The 18012-nt window shown below is 27.0% G+C and overlaps 1 protein-coding gene across 2 annotated transcripts in view; it reads right to left on the bottom strand.

Moving 5' to 3' along the window:
• The window catches only part of LOC100161006 (glucose dehydrogenase [FAD, quinone]), a 27618-nt gene extending 9844 nt beyond the window's left edge, over positions 1-17774 (bottom strand). Inside the window, exon 1 of one of the 2 annotated variants that reach the window (XM_016805971.2) lies at positions 17566-17774. The gene's annotated coding sequence lies outside the window, so the exon portion shown is untranslated. Of the gene's footprint in view, positions 1-17548 lie in introns of both variants that reach the window. The other variant, XM_001951004.5, reaches the window with a different exon arrangement.
• Positions 17775-18012: the final 238 nt, after the last annotated feature.

Below are 18012 nucleotides of genomic sequence, written 5' to 3' on the forward strand. Positions count from 1 at the left end.
AAACTGTGACTAAGGATTTTTAATATTTTTCATCTGCCTTTGAAACAATATACTTGGAGCCTTCTATTAAATTTTCAAGCTTTTTTAATCAACAAATAAAATTTTATTGATATTTTTAGAAAAAAAAACTAAAAAAAAATGGAAAATGAAAATGTCTCTAAACAGTTCAAAATAAACCAAAATATTTTGTAAATGTTATCGTGTATAGAAAATGGAAATATAAACAACCATTGAAAATTTCATCTATCTACGGTCATTTGTTTTAAAGTTACACCAAAAACCAAATTAAATTTTGTGAAAAATCGATTTTGTGTAAAAATTCCCGTTTTTCCTTAATTTTTCTTTTTGTTTTTCACGGCGCTTTTGAAAATTACTGGGAATTTTAAATTTTGACCTCCCCAATGCACCAACGATATTCACTTTCCAATCGAACTAGACACTGAAGTTGATAATCGAAGCATTATTTCGACTACTTATTGTGTACACAGACACAAAAATAAAAAAAAAAAATATAAAAAAGAAATATAAAAACACACATCATTGTAAAATCAATACATTCATCGTTCCACTCAGAATCTAAAAAAATAGTTATTAGATAGGTAAATTATTAAAATTATTTTAAATATTTACATACATAAATTATAAATAGTCATATCATTATTATTACTACCATTCCTATAACTATCATAAAATAATATAGGTACAATCGAAATCAATAACAATTAAAATAATAATTTTATTATGTAAGTATACCCATAATATCAATAATATTATTATAGTTTAATTTTAAACTATTTTCAACATGTTTATTTTAAATGTTTTGCTTACATCTATAATTTGTAGTTTCGACAATAATTATACATTTTATAGGAATTATTATTTGATCTGCACTTCTGGCCCTTGTGAGTTGTGGTAATGAAACTATAGTATATTACGCATTTCTACGTAATAATTCATATAATATATTAATATACTGTGAAAATACCTAAATATTTTATAAATTCTTCTGCGTCACGACGTCACGTACCTACCTTGTAATATTAGTTCAGTCTAAGTGAATTATATATTTATATATAAATAGAGTATAAATTATTATTCGTGATTCGTGTATACATATACGACCTACCTACATAAATTCGATAATTGCATATTATGTATGATCGAAGCCCAAAGATAAGAGGTTAGGTCTTAGGTACTGAATATAAATAAAAAATTACGAGATCTGTGTCAACTGAAGTTAACTGAATTATTTATAATCTAATGTTTTTTCACCGTTGATGTAGGTATATAACATATATATTGTTATATTATAACTTTATCGTCATTTTATATATTAACTCGATACTTATGTATTCGATTTACATGTCTACCAAACTAAATAAATAATGATAGGAATGAAAATAACAATTACTTCAAACCTATTATCATTTGTAATCGTATAAATTATACATTTTTCTTAAATTTCCTAAAAAGGCAATATTACATGAGTTGCTAATGGATCGGACTTAAATCACTTCATTTATCAAATACTAAATAGTAAGTTAATCTTTTCAACTTTTGTAAAACCACACTTTGGGAGGTTGGAGTTTAATCATTAATCTGTACTTTTATACACTTTCTGTACCTAACATAATTAAATGTTTTCTTTTAAATCCTTCATCTTTTAGAGAATATTGATGTTGTTTTATTGTAAATTGCATCGATGATATGGTTAATAAATATTAAATTATATACTGATGAATATAATATTTAGCTATTTACAATTATTTTACAACAACTATTAAGTATAATGGACCATAAAAAAGTTATGCTGTAAATGTTAATTTTAGTTTCTATCATTTGAATAGGTACCTATAAGTAAAAAAAATGTACGAATAATGTTGATCCTTTGACCCATAAATTTAATATTTACTGGAAATATGATGCGTTTTTAACAATATTTTGACAGATAATTTTACCAGAACTGTGGGTTGTATCCAGTTCAATTAAACTACATTGGATTATTTCAAAGGAACGAACATAATGAAACACTTAAATTTGATAATATAAACAAAACAAACATTTTTACACAACATTCTTATAAGATATTATGTTTTTTTTTAGACATTTCGTTTGTTTCATCGTATTAAAAAGTACCAGTTATCTGACAAGTATTTAGCGAATCTCTCCTGGACCTTGATATTTTAATTCCTGTAAGTAACTAAATTGATAGTCAACTATTTAGGCCCTTTTGAATCTGTCTCCTATCGTTTTCTGTATATGTAGGTCCTAGATATCAACAGCAAACTCCATAAATTTGGCACCTAACAAGGCATAGCATAAAATATATGTTAAAGAAGTTAATAATTTCAAATTATTGTAAATTCGTTTTGAAAATCCAAGCATTTTCTAAGCCGTTCTGCAGGATGCTTCAATATTATGACCGTGAATGTTCAAATTACGATCGAGTCGCCAAACTTCAAGATAATAAACAAGATCAGTAGGTATCACATAACGATTAACTACTAAGTAAACTCTAGAAGAATACCGTTTCTGTAGGACATGTAGAGTGACACTCGATGACATTTGAGTCCAAACCAATATTATCAGTTCAAGCAACTAAATTATTTAAACCACTGAAATAAACATATTATTTCCAGAACAAATTGCCTTTAACGATTTCAAATCATCGTTGTATAACAAAACTGACAGTTAAGTATGCATGTTAGGTAGCATTTTGACACCGTTGACAACTATTGTAATCAACATCATAGATAGATTTCCTCCCCAAGTGACCCTAGCTGGTACATCGGAGATCTTTGAATTAATACCACACATTTGTACGAGCTGCCTACCATTATTTAAATTAGAGTAGAATTTATTATCTTTATTAGGCTTCCCAAACCTACTATTCATCTGTACTTTAATTAATACAATTATGAATTAATGATTCACCATGTCAAACGTTTTCTTATAAAGTATGTGTAAATTATAAAATTAGATATGTAGGTACTTGGTGACCACTTGCAGAAGAATTAAACACAAGTTTTTCGAATTATTATTATTAACAATGTTCAGTATTCATCAATATTAATTATATGATGAGGACCACGCACACACCCATTTTTTATATTGTCTCTGCAGTCCTAAAATTATATACAAATACAGTCTAATTTAATTTAATTCGCAAATTCGCTTACCGTTGAATATTAGTTATTTCTATTACCTGTACATATTATTATTATTTAAATAACTATGAGACGAATTTTCATTTTAATTTTTTTTCGTTGAACTTTAAGCCCGGTAACTATGGCCATTAGCTGTTTTTGTTGTTTTATAGGGGGGGGGGGTTTGGATATGAGCCGATTATATATAGCAAATAGCATACTTTAAGGATACTGCTATACAAACCTTGTAAATAGTTGTTTATGTCAACAAAAATAAAGTGGATTTTGATATTTTTGTAAATGAAACTTATTAAAACACTACTAATATATTGTAGTGTTATTGTATATGTAGGTACATATTTCGTACACATTCATACACAAATAAAAATTCTAAGGTTAGGAGCAATGTATTTATGTATACTTTATAAGATTAACACTGTTGGTTGTGAGCTTAAATTAGAGTTATTAATAAGTTACTAAATACAGCAGTACCTACCTGTATTTAGTGTTTATAAAAAAACGAGTAAGATAGAATAATCGAATAATGTCTCAATTTAAATTTTTTCTCGTAATATTGGGTACACTTTTAAAGTAAAATACTCAAATAACTTAACCTATCCTACTTCAGGGGCGGCTCCAGAGCCTTGGTTAGGGGGGGGGGGCAAGTTATAATTTCACAAAATCTTATAACAAAAAGAAAACAAACATTTTTATAACACAAATTCAAGTCGTCTATTTTTATTCCATTTACCCAGCAGGTACATCGTATACACCGTCATACCTCTATGGCCCATATATTCCATATGACAATATTATAATAATTTAATATGCATTTATTTTAACAATATATATTTTTATAAATACGGGCGTTGGGGGGGGGGGCTCTAGGGCCCCCCCTGGAGCCGCTCCTGTCCTACTTACATTTAATATTTTTAAAATCTGTACAAATATATTATATTGTTTGAACTAAGTCAGAGTATATTAGTAATAAACAAATATTTTTGCTATTTATTTAAATCACGTATTACAGTAAAGAAAAACAAATATTCAATCCAATTATTTCGTATACCTAAATTATTATTTAGTATTTGAAAAATTAAAAATTTCGCTTTCCACAAAAATGTAGAACATGACGTATATTGTGTTAGAATGTTATTTGTTTTATTATATGAAATACAATGTCATATAATAATAACCTTGAATAATGTCAATATTATTGAGTAGATAGATGGAAATGGATTATAGTATTTAAATGATGGTCTGGAAATGTTTTGTTTCCGATAATATTATTCGATATTCGTGGTTAAGTGTCGTATCCAGCAGGAAAACACTGATTGGTGGTGGTGATAACACCTCGTTTCGAAATGTCATGGAATATTTTTTATTAAGCTTGTCAATCAGATCTTCAAAAAAATATTATACTGTTGAATTTTAATTATTGATACATTTTTAAAATGAACTTTAATTTACCATGTGTAAAATTATATTCAGAAATTAAAATTGTCTTCAATACTATACCTAATACAAACAATACTATACTAAGATACTGTGGGGGTATATTATATATTTTAAACTATCTATGTTGATCATTTATTATAATATATTTTAATATTATTGAATGTCTTGGTAAAATAATATTATGTATATTATTATTTTCAAAATTAAAGAAAATTATGTTCATTAGTTAGAGTGTTTTTTAGTTGTTGATTTGTATGTTACATTCTATAAAAAAAAACAAATATGTAAATATGTAATGCAATAATTAGGTACTTTCTAGTTATCAGGGGCAAGGGAAGAACTAATAATCCAATAATTATTTTTAACTGACCTTAAGACACCATAATAATATAAAACTCACTCTGGTACCTAGGTACTGTATTTAAAGTTTTAGCAATCTAGCAATCTATTCAAGCTTCATTTAATAAGATTTCAGAATTATAGTTAATCAATAACTAGTCGCGTATACAGTGTATTGGGTTTGTGAGTTCAACCACCCCCTCTCTAATATTTTATATGAAATATGCAATAACTAAATTAATAAATTAATATAATATTAAATACATTTATTTTTAGATTCTGAGCGGAGCGAGGAAGCTATTGTTTTTACAATGGTGTTTATTTTCTTTTCTTTTTTTATTTTTATATCATGTATACAAAATTTCTTCCAAAAGGAGTGTTTCGATTTCAACATATAGTACCTTATCTTTTAGCAAATTGGATCAAGATGGTACTTTAGAGAGGTCATTTTCCGATTTTCTCAATAATTATTTAATGCCACGGGAAAAACCACCAGAAAATTACGAAAAAACGCTAAAAATGGGATTTTAATTTCCAAAGTTTTGTTTATAACCATAGAAACGAATAAAAAATTATAATATTTTAATATTAATTCAACTTACATGATAAAATAAATAATAACAAAATATAAAATATCCAGACTGACAAACCGTCTCCGCTCAGAATCGTTTTTCTTATACAATGATATTGTATCATTGAATTCAAGTCTAATACAACCATTATACAATGATCCACTTGTAATCTACTGTACAGTAGAGCGACATCCACTTACCTGCTTTTTTAAGTATTGTTTTTAATGACTTCTATGTAAAAAATGTCTATAAAAACGTTAATGCTAATTGGTGTAAAGAGTGGTTGATATTAAAATAATCTGATTGCATTATAATTTTTTATTTGTGATTTTTATTAGTTATAATTTATAATCCCTCCCCAGTAATTTTTTTTATGTTTTCTATTGCCTGTATCTAACTATGAATTTCATAATTGATTCATTGTAAATTATAATGGTAGGTAATTCGAAATCAAACTCCTGCCTCTTTTCCCATTGATCACCTACGGCATCGAAATCCGGGGTTTAGTTATCTGTAAAATAGTAACCTTGCAGTTATTCCGATCAATATCACTTAAAACAATAACTGAATATTTGCCCCCTGGTTCGTAAGTAACCTCACACTACACAGTGACCTTAACATACTCACTATTCTTTGACAAGCCCCAAACACTACCTATTAAAGAAAAATAAACACTCAGATCTGATTATATCCTGATTATATTCCCGTGAAATTTAAAAAATCTTAAGTGTTCCATACAGTTTTTTGGTATATATTTTAGATTCTGAGCGGAGTGAGGGATCTAGTGGTTTTACAATGGTGTTTATTATTTTTTTTTTTTTGTTTGTCCTGTACACAACATTTTTACCAGAAGGAGTACTTCGATTTCAACATAATATAGTATCTTATCTTTTAATAAATTGAATCAGAATGATACTTTAACGAGGTAATTAAAATAAAACTAAAACGAGGTTTTAGACATGATATAATGTTCACAATATATTTAGTGGGTGATAGGTCATCACTCATCATTATCTAAATACCTTGTTGAAATAGCCATGTCTGTCTTTTGGTGTTTCTTTTAGTAGTTAGAAAGATGTGCAGTTCATCTTCTCCTCTTAAAGAGTTACTAGATCGTTTAAGGTAAAATAACTAATATCTTGTTGTAACTAATAAAATGTGAATCGTAAGGACTTAAAACTTTTTGCTATTACGTACCTATATTATTGTTTTATAAAACATTCACACAAGTAAATGTTCATTATCATTAAACTTCTTAAGTATTTCATTGTATTCTACTTATACCATGATCCTATTCACTCCACATTAAATTTCGTCGGTATTGATTTATAAGTTATAATAAAAATAATATATGATATAATTTTATAATAAGGATAATATTATAATTTTAAAATATTTACTTTTTTTGGAAAAAATTAGTTCAACATAAAGTTCAATTATAAAATATTAGAATAAAGACTGCAGACATATCGTTCCCGCTCAAAATTATTTTTTTGTATGTACCTTAAGATTTATCATTGAATTCAATTGATACATTATTATATTACAGCAATGACAAGAATACTATACTATACTAATGACAAGAAATATTAAAAGTAAAAACCTACTATTTACGAGGGAGCAAATACCCGAGGTTTTTTTTTTATTTTTAATTTAGATAAATTAAAAAAATATTTTAGACGGAGCAGTGAATTCGTTTTTATTTTCTTATGTTCAGACATATTGTGCAGAAAACTATATTATAAAGAAATTTCATTGTTTACTTATAAGTGGACACTAATAGTCCACATACGAAATATTTAAGTTCAATTGTAAAATCATAGTTTAACGGTAAATTAATCGACTCATTACATAAATGACTATAAGAGACGCTGAGTAAGCTGATAAGTATAAACGTTAAATTTGAAACATTTATATATTTTTAAATTGTATATAGGTACTATGTAATTTTCAGTCACGATTTTTGTTTTGTATGAGTAAGACGTGTGTTTACTCTCAAATGCGATCGTGATTCGTGACATAAGGGCGTATAAATGAATAGCCCATTGTCACATGGTTTTTCTTCACATATTATAACCTGTAGCCTACTTAGGCATTCGATAAGTGTGTCATAATGATATTTTAACTAGGTACGCGAATAGCGTATAAGCAGATTACACTACCTATTACACAATCAGAAGATCGAAGGATACGATTGTGGCTTATTGTAGACTCGAAAGAATTCAGAATTTAAAAACTTATGAACCTATGTTTGTCCGAGTATAACATTACCTATACTTGCGTCATTCATTTGTGCGGATAACCCAAAATTTACCTGAGTAAAGCATGTGGGCGAGAAATTAACCGATCGTTTAGGCGAATTTATAAATTATTGAATAATGGGGAAGTAACATTACGTAGGTAGGTATACAAATACAATATTTTTTATAATATTTACTACAGCTGAATATTATTATTAGGTATATCGTTTCGGCTGATTGGTGAGTATAGATATTAGATAGTGAACGATAATTTGTTAGATTGTACCTAGACGGAGACAAAACATTTTACTTAATATATTACGTAAAAATACTAAAGAAAAACAAAACTATACATTAAATTACATTTATGGGAAGAATATCAAACCGGAAAATCGATTATATTAAATATAATTGGCATGAGATACCATAGGTACTAATAAAAGAAATTAGTTAGGATTTTTAATGCAATATTATGATAATTTCTATGAGAATAATTTAGAATATAATACATTTTTAACGATACCAGTTAAAGTTAACTGAGAGTCCTAAGTATCTAAAAATGGGAAGGGAAACGTATTAGTCTATATAAATGTTGATAAATATATATTTATAGCTCGTCCAAACAATGTATCAGATAAATTAGGGGTCCGTATAAATTTCGTTTAAACGATATGTTATTTTGGGTTTTCGCCCAAATGAAAGCCCCCAAGTAACATGATCTAAAAGCAATTAAAGTCTGATTTATAACGATCTCTATAGGTATACTTAATAAAATAAAACTTTAAAAAATACCGATGATCATTGACGTGAATGTCGTGACGTTTAAAATCAATTATAAATATATTATATTGCATTCAAAAACAATATTTTGTTCACAGCTATGTATTTACTTATTCTCAAAATATATTTAACTTAGTTAATACCAACTAGTAGCTACGTTTCAATGGTTGTTTATATTTTTAAATTATCTATGAAGTTGAACTATCACGAATAGAACCAACTATCAAAGTACTATAGCCATAGTGTGCTAATACGTTTTGGCTTTACGAAAAACTAATGAATGTAAAATTACTTTTAAAAGTGTTAACTGTGGGAAAAGTATAACCCACGCAGAGTTGGCTTCACAAAATATAAAATGCCTAACACTTTCATTGTGTCATCACTTATAAAATGTTCATCCTACAAATTGTTTATTCAAATAATTTTAAACTATATAATTATATTTAAAATAATTCCCATTGTTACAACCCACTATTTCCAAAGTTCGTAAGTGGGCCTGTGTGATTTTATAGGGTCAATTTATAATTAGACATCATAAATAGTATCTATAATAATATATCCAGTGCGGTTACACACGCCGTTTGTATAGGTGTTTGCGAAATAAGAAACAACAAAAACTAAGTATAAAATATATTCTATAATAGAACTATAATATATATATATATTATAACTATATATAATATATATAGTTTAACATTAAACCAAACTTATAGACTACAAAACTGAGTCTCTTCGAGGTTGTGCTAGCTGTTAAAATATAGCATTGTCAATGTCATACCAAACAGCAGCTGTAGAACAATTCCTTTTTTCTAATACTAATTGGTACCGACGGAACCTATAGCTGCTATCGATGTGATGAGTATAATACAGACAATGATAAGTTCAACTAGTGTTCAGCTACACAACTCTAGTTACCCTGGACCCTCAAGACAGTCGAAACCATTTGACGTATATTTTGAATTTTATGTAGTGTATATTTTATTCGTTTATATCAATGGGTAATCAACGAGTCCTTAGAACATATTTTAGAACATTTGAACCATATAGGTACGAACTATTTCTGTAATATTTTTATGGATAGGTTACCTATTAAATCAAAATTTGTAATTCTTCTCATTTTAATACAGAGACTTTGATCAAAGTAAGGTACGTACTTCCGTAAAAAAATATACACATATTACACGCATGTAATAATAAAGTAATATATAGGTATTCATTATTACATTTTTCATATTTATACTTCCAATAGTTCTAATGAGAATTCGAATTAATGTATGTAATTATTATTCATTATAATCATGTATATTATAGTTACATACTATTCACATATTATTTAATTAGTTATAATGGTTTGCATTATAGGTACATGGATAGGTATCATACATTTTTTCAAATTAATTAATTATATTATTTTGTTCAATAATTTTAATTAAATCTGGAATTTGTTGGTGATGTAGTCCGAACGGTTATCGATGTTGGGTACCTCTGTGAAATGTATACTTATATCAAATATTGAGTATAGTATACTTCTTGGGTACTTATTTCATTCTGCTATTATTAATGATAATGATTTATGTGCCTTACTAAGATAATATCTCCTGTACTGGATTGGCACAGAGGTGGTCCTTCCTTTGCCATCAGGAATCCGTGGTTGATCTTACTTTGAGTCTTTGACCTATATCTGAAGTCTACAATTTATTACTGTCTATCCTTTATGTTTTCATTTTTAGTGTTGACATCTAGTATCTACTCAATTACATTTAGATTTCAGTTATTTTTGATTAATTTATTTTGTTCTTTATGGTTATTCCAAATAGTTTTCCATTCATCTTCAATGACTTATTTAGAGTAATTTTTACATTTTCGTTAGAAATTTGTTCAATAAGTATTTAGTGGAGTTTCTGTTATGCAACTTAAGCTTGTCTGTTCCTTTCATATTTTTTTCGAGTAACATAGTATCCGTAGTTATTAACTGTTTACCATGGTAAGTCATAAATTAATTTTTATTTAACAGTATGGTAAGTACTTACAAGTTACAACTATCGTTATTACTTACTAGTATTTACTAGGTATTTATCACGTATATTATATAATATTTTGTAATATAATTTTTATAGCCAATACGAGTATACGACGTACTCACATTTAATTGAATTTACTTGTATAGAGGTACATTAACCCCACAGTAAATCCATATTGTATTGTATACAATACAATTTAAACCAGGTCGTACGTTCTTTACTATAAATGTCCGATGTCCAATAAACCTAGTAATTCTTATGAAATAGGTAGATTACAATTTAAAGTATGGTTACTTGCTAAGTGTTTAATGTGTATCTAATATTTAGGTACTATCCTAAAGGCCAAGAGTTATCTTAAATTCAAAAAAAAAGGTACAAAAACATAGGTTATAACTGAAGTTTGAAATGTAGGTACCTATTTATTTTTATGCCTGATTGATTCATCTTCATTATTTATCATGTTTTTATCGATTTATCATCTTACATATCATTTTATTACAATTTTTGTTTACGGAAGTTAAGACTATTCAAATAATCAAAAATATATTGCAGGTACCTAATATTTTTAATCGCACGCGTATGTTTGTTATTCAATATAAAAAATAAAATTGTTATATATCATTATAAATTATAATATTATAATTGTCACGGCTATGTAATAAATTAAGATGACAGCAATGATGTACATGATAATTATAAATGATGACATTGGAGAAAAATTGAACAATTAACCCGTAGTTAGGTGTATTTATTTTGATGGAAATTAATAATTACTATTATTGTGATTAAAATAACGTTCGATTTTTATCTTCTATACTTATAAGAACTTGCATAAATTGCGTTCATATTTTAAATGGGTAACTTTTTTACTGTGTGAACCTACAGTATAATTTAATTTCAAAAACTGTTATAATTATAATAGTGGTTCACTGGTCGCTGCTCAGGGCATTCAGACATCCTTAAAGATACTATTGATCTACACATTTAGTACGACTATTTTAATGCCACTAAGTTTAAACATTAAATTTCATAGTATATTATGTACTATTCCTTATTAGTTATTTGTCAGACACCTGATGGTCATGAATTCGTAATATATAGAGGTCTAGAAAAAACTCACATACTTACTACGCACGCTAAACTCCAAGCAAGGACACTTATTTTGTTGAACATAGATACCTATTATTTTTAGAATAAACAAACTGTGTAATTGCGTATCAATTAACGAATTATTTAAACATATTTTTCACAATTAAATAATTTACTTTGAAAGTTAATATATTTAATAATAGTTGATTCGAGCTTAAAAAAAAAAAAACAAACAGTGTAGGTAAATTACTTAAAAGTCTTACTATAGAATTAAATGATTGTTGGAGAAGATTTAATTATTGGCCGAAATAATATCGACATCGTCATACAAATATTGAAATATCCAATGAAATGATACATGTAGTAATGCAAATAATTTACTATTGATAAAAATAATTTACGTTTTGAGTCACGAGTCACAGAGTTGTACAACAGTACGTATTAAACGTACCTATACTGAGAATTTTTTTTTTCAAAAATTCATTAACCATGCGGCTTCTGATTTTAAAGGTACCGGCATTTCACTTTTTACTGATAATATGCTTTCACACAAATACTGAAAAATCATAAGTCTTGAAGTAAGTTTGGTATTGGGTATGTAGGTAAAATGTATGTACTGGAAAATATTGGATAGCAATATGATACAATATTATGTAGTTTAGAACGTTAATCAAGCAGATGTATTTACTGAACGAGCTTGTGCAATAGTTGTTGACTGGGGTATTATACTTCATAATTTAGAGCTGTTCGATTATTTTGATTAATCGATTATTACGACGATTATTTTTTTTCATCGATTATTTTACAGTTTTTATAAAATTAGATTAATCAATTAATCAAATTTCCAATTAATCAAATAATGGAATTTTTCGAATAAACAAGATGATTAATCGTTGTTTTGACGGTTCAAATGAACTTCTATTTTTATCACTTAGGGAATTTTGTACTCTATTTCATTTTGTGTGGGTACGTGTTTACTTAACACCAACACACTAATTTAAAAATTTTAAAAAATCGATTAATCGGTTATTCATTCATTAAAAAATTGGTTATCGATTAATCAGTCGATATAAAATCGATTTTTGGTTTGATTATTAATTTTCGATTAATCGAAATAATTGATAAAATGTGAAATTAATAATGGAGTGGTAAAAAAAATAATCGAACAGCCCTACTTCATATTGACTTGATGTTTTTATGGCACAATAAAATTATGAATAATGCGAATAATAATTACAATATTCAGACTTGAATCGCTACTGTAGATGTGCTAATCTGCATTTTCGGTTGAGTTGAATTAAAATTTGGTAATATGGTTAAGAAATGTATTGGTACAGTATAATTAGGTATTCATAATTATTATTATTACCTGAACCCGTGCACTTCGTTGCCCATTAAGTGTACCAATAACTATATGTGACTCAAACTTTGTTCAATTTGTTATTTAATATTCGGTGTATGGTTTCAAAATTAATCTTAACTTTTCCGTTGCCCGGAATAAAAATTCCGATTCGCAGCCGGTAAAGCACGATTGAGCATAAAACGATTAAGCATAGACCTTTTTAGCAACACGATTGAGCATAGAATATTTTATGCGATGTTGCCAAATTCACATTGTCAAAATTTTGTAATTTATTATTTTCACGTATTATTACACCAATTATTATGATATCTAGATCATACTAGCTGACGCGAGTCGTGAGCCGAGCCCCTCAGCTTTATCGACAATGTTATCAATTAATAAATTATTTCCGGACTACTATTGAGACTATTATTGACTTATAAATATTTTGATTTTATTATTTTCATAAGTCATAACTATATTATTATTATTATGATTGTTTCATTATTAGCCAAAAGATCTATATACTGTATTATAATGTGACTACTATTGAGACTATTATTGATTTATAAATATTTTGAATAATGTGACTAGGTATATTACATATTGACTATGAAAACATGATTTTTTTTGCCATGTTATATTTTGAATCATCATAATTATTTAAATAAATATTTTTTATATAATACAGTTCAAAATTGAAAATGGCAACGTTGCAGAGTATTTTATGCTCAATCGTGTTGGTTTTCTTTTGTATTTCAATTTCCTTTGATACGCCAACAATTTATGCTCAATCGTGTCGCAAAAAAGGTGTTTTATGCTCAATCGTGTCTCAGCCTTCGCAGCAGTACATTATTAGGTAGGCAATCTACCTGCGATAGATCGCGGACCCCGTACTGTATTTACGTTAGTGTATGATTTAACTCTAAAGTATAAAAGTTATACCAAGTTTGTCGTATTCTACCTATGGCGTGGATTGATATAATCAATTAATACAAAATCCTAACCTAACCTAACCGTACTAAAATCAGATGAATAATCGCAAATGCATACAAAAAAATTCATTCAAATCGGTCTAACCATTTAGGAGGAGTTCAATCACAACATACACGTATAGTAGAATTATTGCGCTTAGCAACACATTCTGCGATTCATTTTTATATTATATGAATTATGAAATCAACAAACATGCCCGATTAACCAATAGCAACCAATATAATATAATGCACTGTTGCGCCACTGTTGTATTTTTGACATACAGTCATACAGATTTGAGATTTCCTACCTTTCCGGTGGATTTTCCTAAAGTTGTATTTCGTAAAAACCTTCTCCTGGCAGTTACGAACATCTTAAAAAAAATTTGAGCCAAATCGGACCAGCCGTTCTCGATTGATGAATTGTTATACATTTTTGTCTCCTTTTTTATATATATGTAGATTAATTAATTATCAAAATTGTGTATAATACGATTTCATTACTTAAAACAGAAAAATATTCTTTTAAATTCAAACAATAATGTTTTTGTTATAATAACCAACAACATTAGATTTTTATATGATCGAAAGTAAATGCGTTATCGTGGTCAATGATTAGTTTTAAGTTTTAACTAACAGTAACTACGGATAATTCTATTTTCAAATTAGTAATTTTAATATATTTTTTTAAAAACAACTGCTATACGAACTTAGCGAACATACCATCTTCAATATATTTAAAAGTGTAGTTGTGTCCCCTTTAATTCGTATTAAAATGTTGTCAATCGTGACAATCTACTGTTAAACATCGCGTGTTTCAATAGTAGTTATTTCCATAATATCTATATAATGCAATTTGTATGCCTTTTACAAAAATATTAATACAAAATGTAATAAAATGTTAAAATAGTTGTTCAAAAATAAGTTATTAAAAGTAGCCAAAGCTTACGTAGCTTACCTACCTATTTTATTTTTATCATAATAATGCGTTACTGTAACACAATCTTCGAAACATCGCTTTAAATTCTAATTTTAAACACAAAATAAAATAAAATTTATAACCAATACAAGAAGTGCCTACATATATTTTGTTTGTATATTTAGTATTTATTGACATGCGATAACTGATGTTTATCGGATAACTAATATTAGATTGTGCTATATAATTTGCATATCAGCAAATCCTGGAAGTATTAATTGGAGTGTAAAAAATGTACTCATGTTGTCATGTAGGTCAAGATCGGCAAAGAGTGTCGTCATACTATTATTATGTATTTTTAATTTTAAAAATATTAAAATCTGGCATTGCGTTTATATGATTTTTTTTTATTATAAAATTAATATTTTATTGTTAATTAATTAAAATTTTTATCATGCCATATCAATTTTTTAATGTCATTGTACTCATTGTACATTATACGCTCGTTTAATGACCAAAAATCAGTATATTAAAGAAAAATCGAGTGAATAATAAATCAGAACCAGAAAAATTCTCAATTCGTAAATCTTATTTACAGTTGCAGACATCCTAGTGCTATAAATAACCAATAACAATAGGTATATTTAATGTTGAATATAATATAGAACATACAAAATGTAATCAAACAATGTTCTAAACATTTATTTTCTATACAATTTTTTTATAGTTTAAATAACATTTGAAATAACTTATATTAAAATGAAGAAAACCACCTGTGTCTATAAACTGTAATAATAAATAATAATGTACGTAAAATAATAGTACATATTATATATATATATATATATTGTATATAAATTTGTTACACCTAACACTATGTATTTATTAACATCCTAAAAGGTATGTGTAAGATCTACATATTTTATAGATGAAAATTATAGAGGCATTACAACGAAAACTTAAAAATTTTTAGTCAAATTATAGACATGAATTTTTTAAGTTTGGTACTTATTACCTAACCTAATATGAATCGAAAAAATCAAAATCTACAATTATTTTATTACCGGAAAAGAGGAAGTGATATACATGACTAAGGTCTAAGACATAATTATTCTTACTTGATGGCACTACAAAGGGGTTGCTAGAACACGTGATTTTGTTAGGTATCTACTTTTTATTTTATTTGCCTGAGTAACTCTTAGTAGGTTATTGTAGGTACCATTCATTAATTTGTAAATAATTGACACATCGTTCTAAACGCATTGGCTTTAGGGATGCTACACCTAATTTTCACCTAATTTTGAGATATCAGCTAGGGATTGGTCTTTCATATTTAATTTAAATGCTACAAAACGTAAAAATAAACTTTGTAATTAAAATGTTGAAAAGGAATTCCTACCTATTCCTACCTATTCCTAATCTATTTAAAATTCTTAATTATCGATATGCAAAACTCAAATTTTAAACGAGCAGTTAAAATATGGTTATAAGTATTATAATATTAGTATAATTTAACTTATAGGTAGGCATTTAAAGTATTGAGGTGGGTATGAAGGTACCTACCTAAAAATGTCAGTCCATTTCCCCGCTTATTCATATTTTTAAATTCTTATAAGTAAAGACCAGATTTATATTCACAAAACAGCTAAAATATGAATCTAAAAAACCTTCAAATATTCTCATTATCTATATTCTCTAAGAAATTTAAAAATATGCAATTTATATTTTAAAATACCTAAATGTTTAAATATGCAATATTTTTAAATTTATTCCTTTAATTTTTATTAGTGAGGTATAAACACTTGCGTTTTTAAAATTAACGGGTTTTTTTATTTTGTTCATATCAAAAACTTAAAAATTACACAATTCCGATTATATATTGAATTGCAAAAGTCCAAAACAGAATAATATTTGGACATTTGAATATTTGATAAACAATAAACATGCATGTTGATCGTATCAGTATGAAAACAACTGCGCCAGAATTGCAGGTTAGCCACTATGTTTAGTGAACGGCATGGCAACTTATGATAAAAAATATTTTATAAATTTAAAAAAAATTGTTCTAGGTAGGTCCCGTAATATTAAAATTAATAATAAATTAGAATTTTTTTTTCACAATTTGAAAAATATTCCAAAAAATACTAAATAAGCTAAATATTCCCTAACCCATGAATTGAAACTCAGAATTGAACGAATCAACAACATTTTGCATTCTTATAGACTGCATAGACTCAGTAACGACTGTCAAGACTTATAAATCTGGTCTTTACTTATAAGTTATAACTTATAACTAATTAATTACGTTGTACGAAATTATACTCTTGTATATTATGTTGTATATTAAAATTTAATACTTTTTGAAAAAATCAATTTTACCGTTATTGAAATCACCTTGTATTTAAATATATATCTCTTTTAAAAATAAAAACATTTGAAATTGAAATTATATACCTACCTACTATATTTTTTACTATATTATTTTTTTAAATGTTATAAGTTCAATATCGTTTTGATGCTTATAATATTATGTATACACAGATATTATAATATTATAATAATAAATAATTGCATGGTACTAAATCAGAAAATCAGGAATGAGTTTAAAATAAATTATAGCATAGTATAATAATTTATAAATAGTCTTATAGTACAAAATTGTATTCACCAGTATTGAACACGCACTCGAAAAAATTGAGCATGTACCCACGAGGTATTCACAAACACAAACTCACGATATTAATAACTTTATTTTAAACAAAAAATGTTTATATTCAAAACAAATTTAAATTTCACGTAGCTAATGTGTAAACTCAAAAAACACTGATTTTGATATAAAGTACAAAATTACCACTGGTACTTCGACCTACTACTCGCGAATGTTGCGAGTGCTTCGCACAATGTTCGAGGTGCCTCGTGACATTGAGCTGTCTTCCACCACAATACAGTTCTTCCATATGGAAACATTTTAGTAATCGGATTATGACACGTTATTAATTTGTTTATAATATATTATTACAATATTACTATAGCTCCACTGCAGTCTTCAGATGTCCAACGATTTTTTTGTTATGCATTTGTCTCGCGTAGTTCACATTATGTCTTGGCCCGAATAGTACATATTGTGTGTTA

Source organism: Acyrthosiphon pisum, chromosome A3, assembly GCF_005508785.2.
Source record: "Acyrthosiphon pisum isolate AL4f chromosome A3, pea_aphid_22Mar2018_4r6ur, whole genome shotgun sequence".
In the NCBI taxonomy this organism is placed as follows: domain Eukaryota; kingdom Metazoa; phylum Arthropoda; class Insecta; order Hemiptera; family Aphididae; genus Acyrthosiphon; species Acyrthosiphon pisum.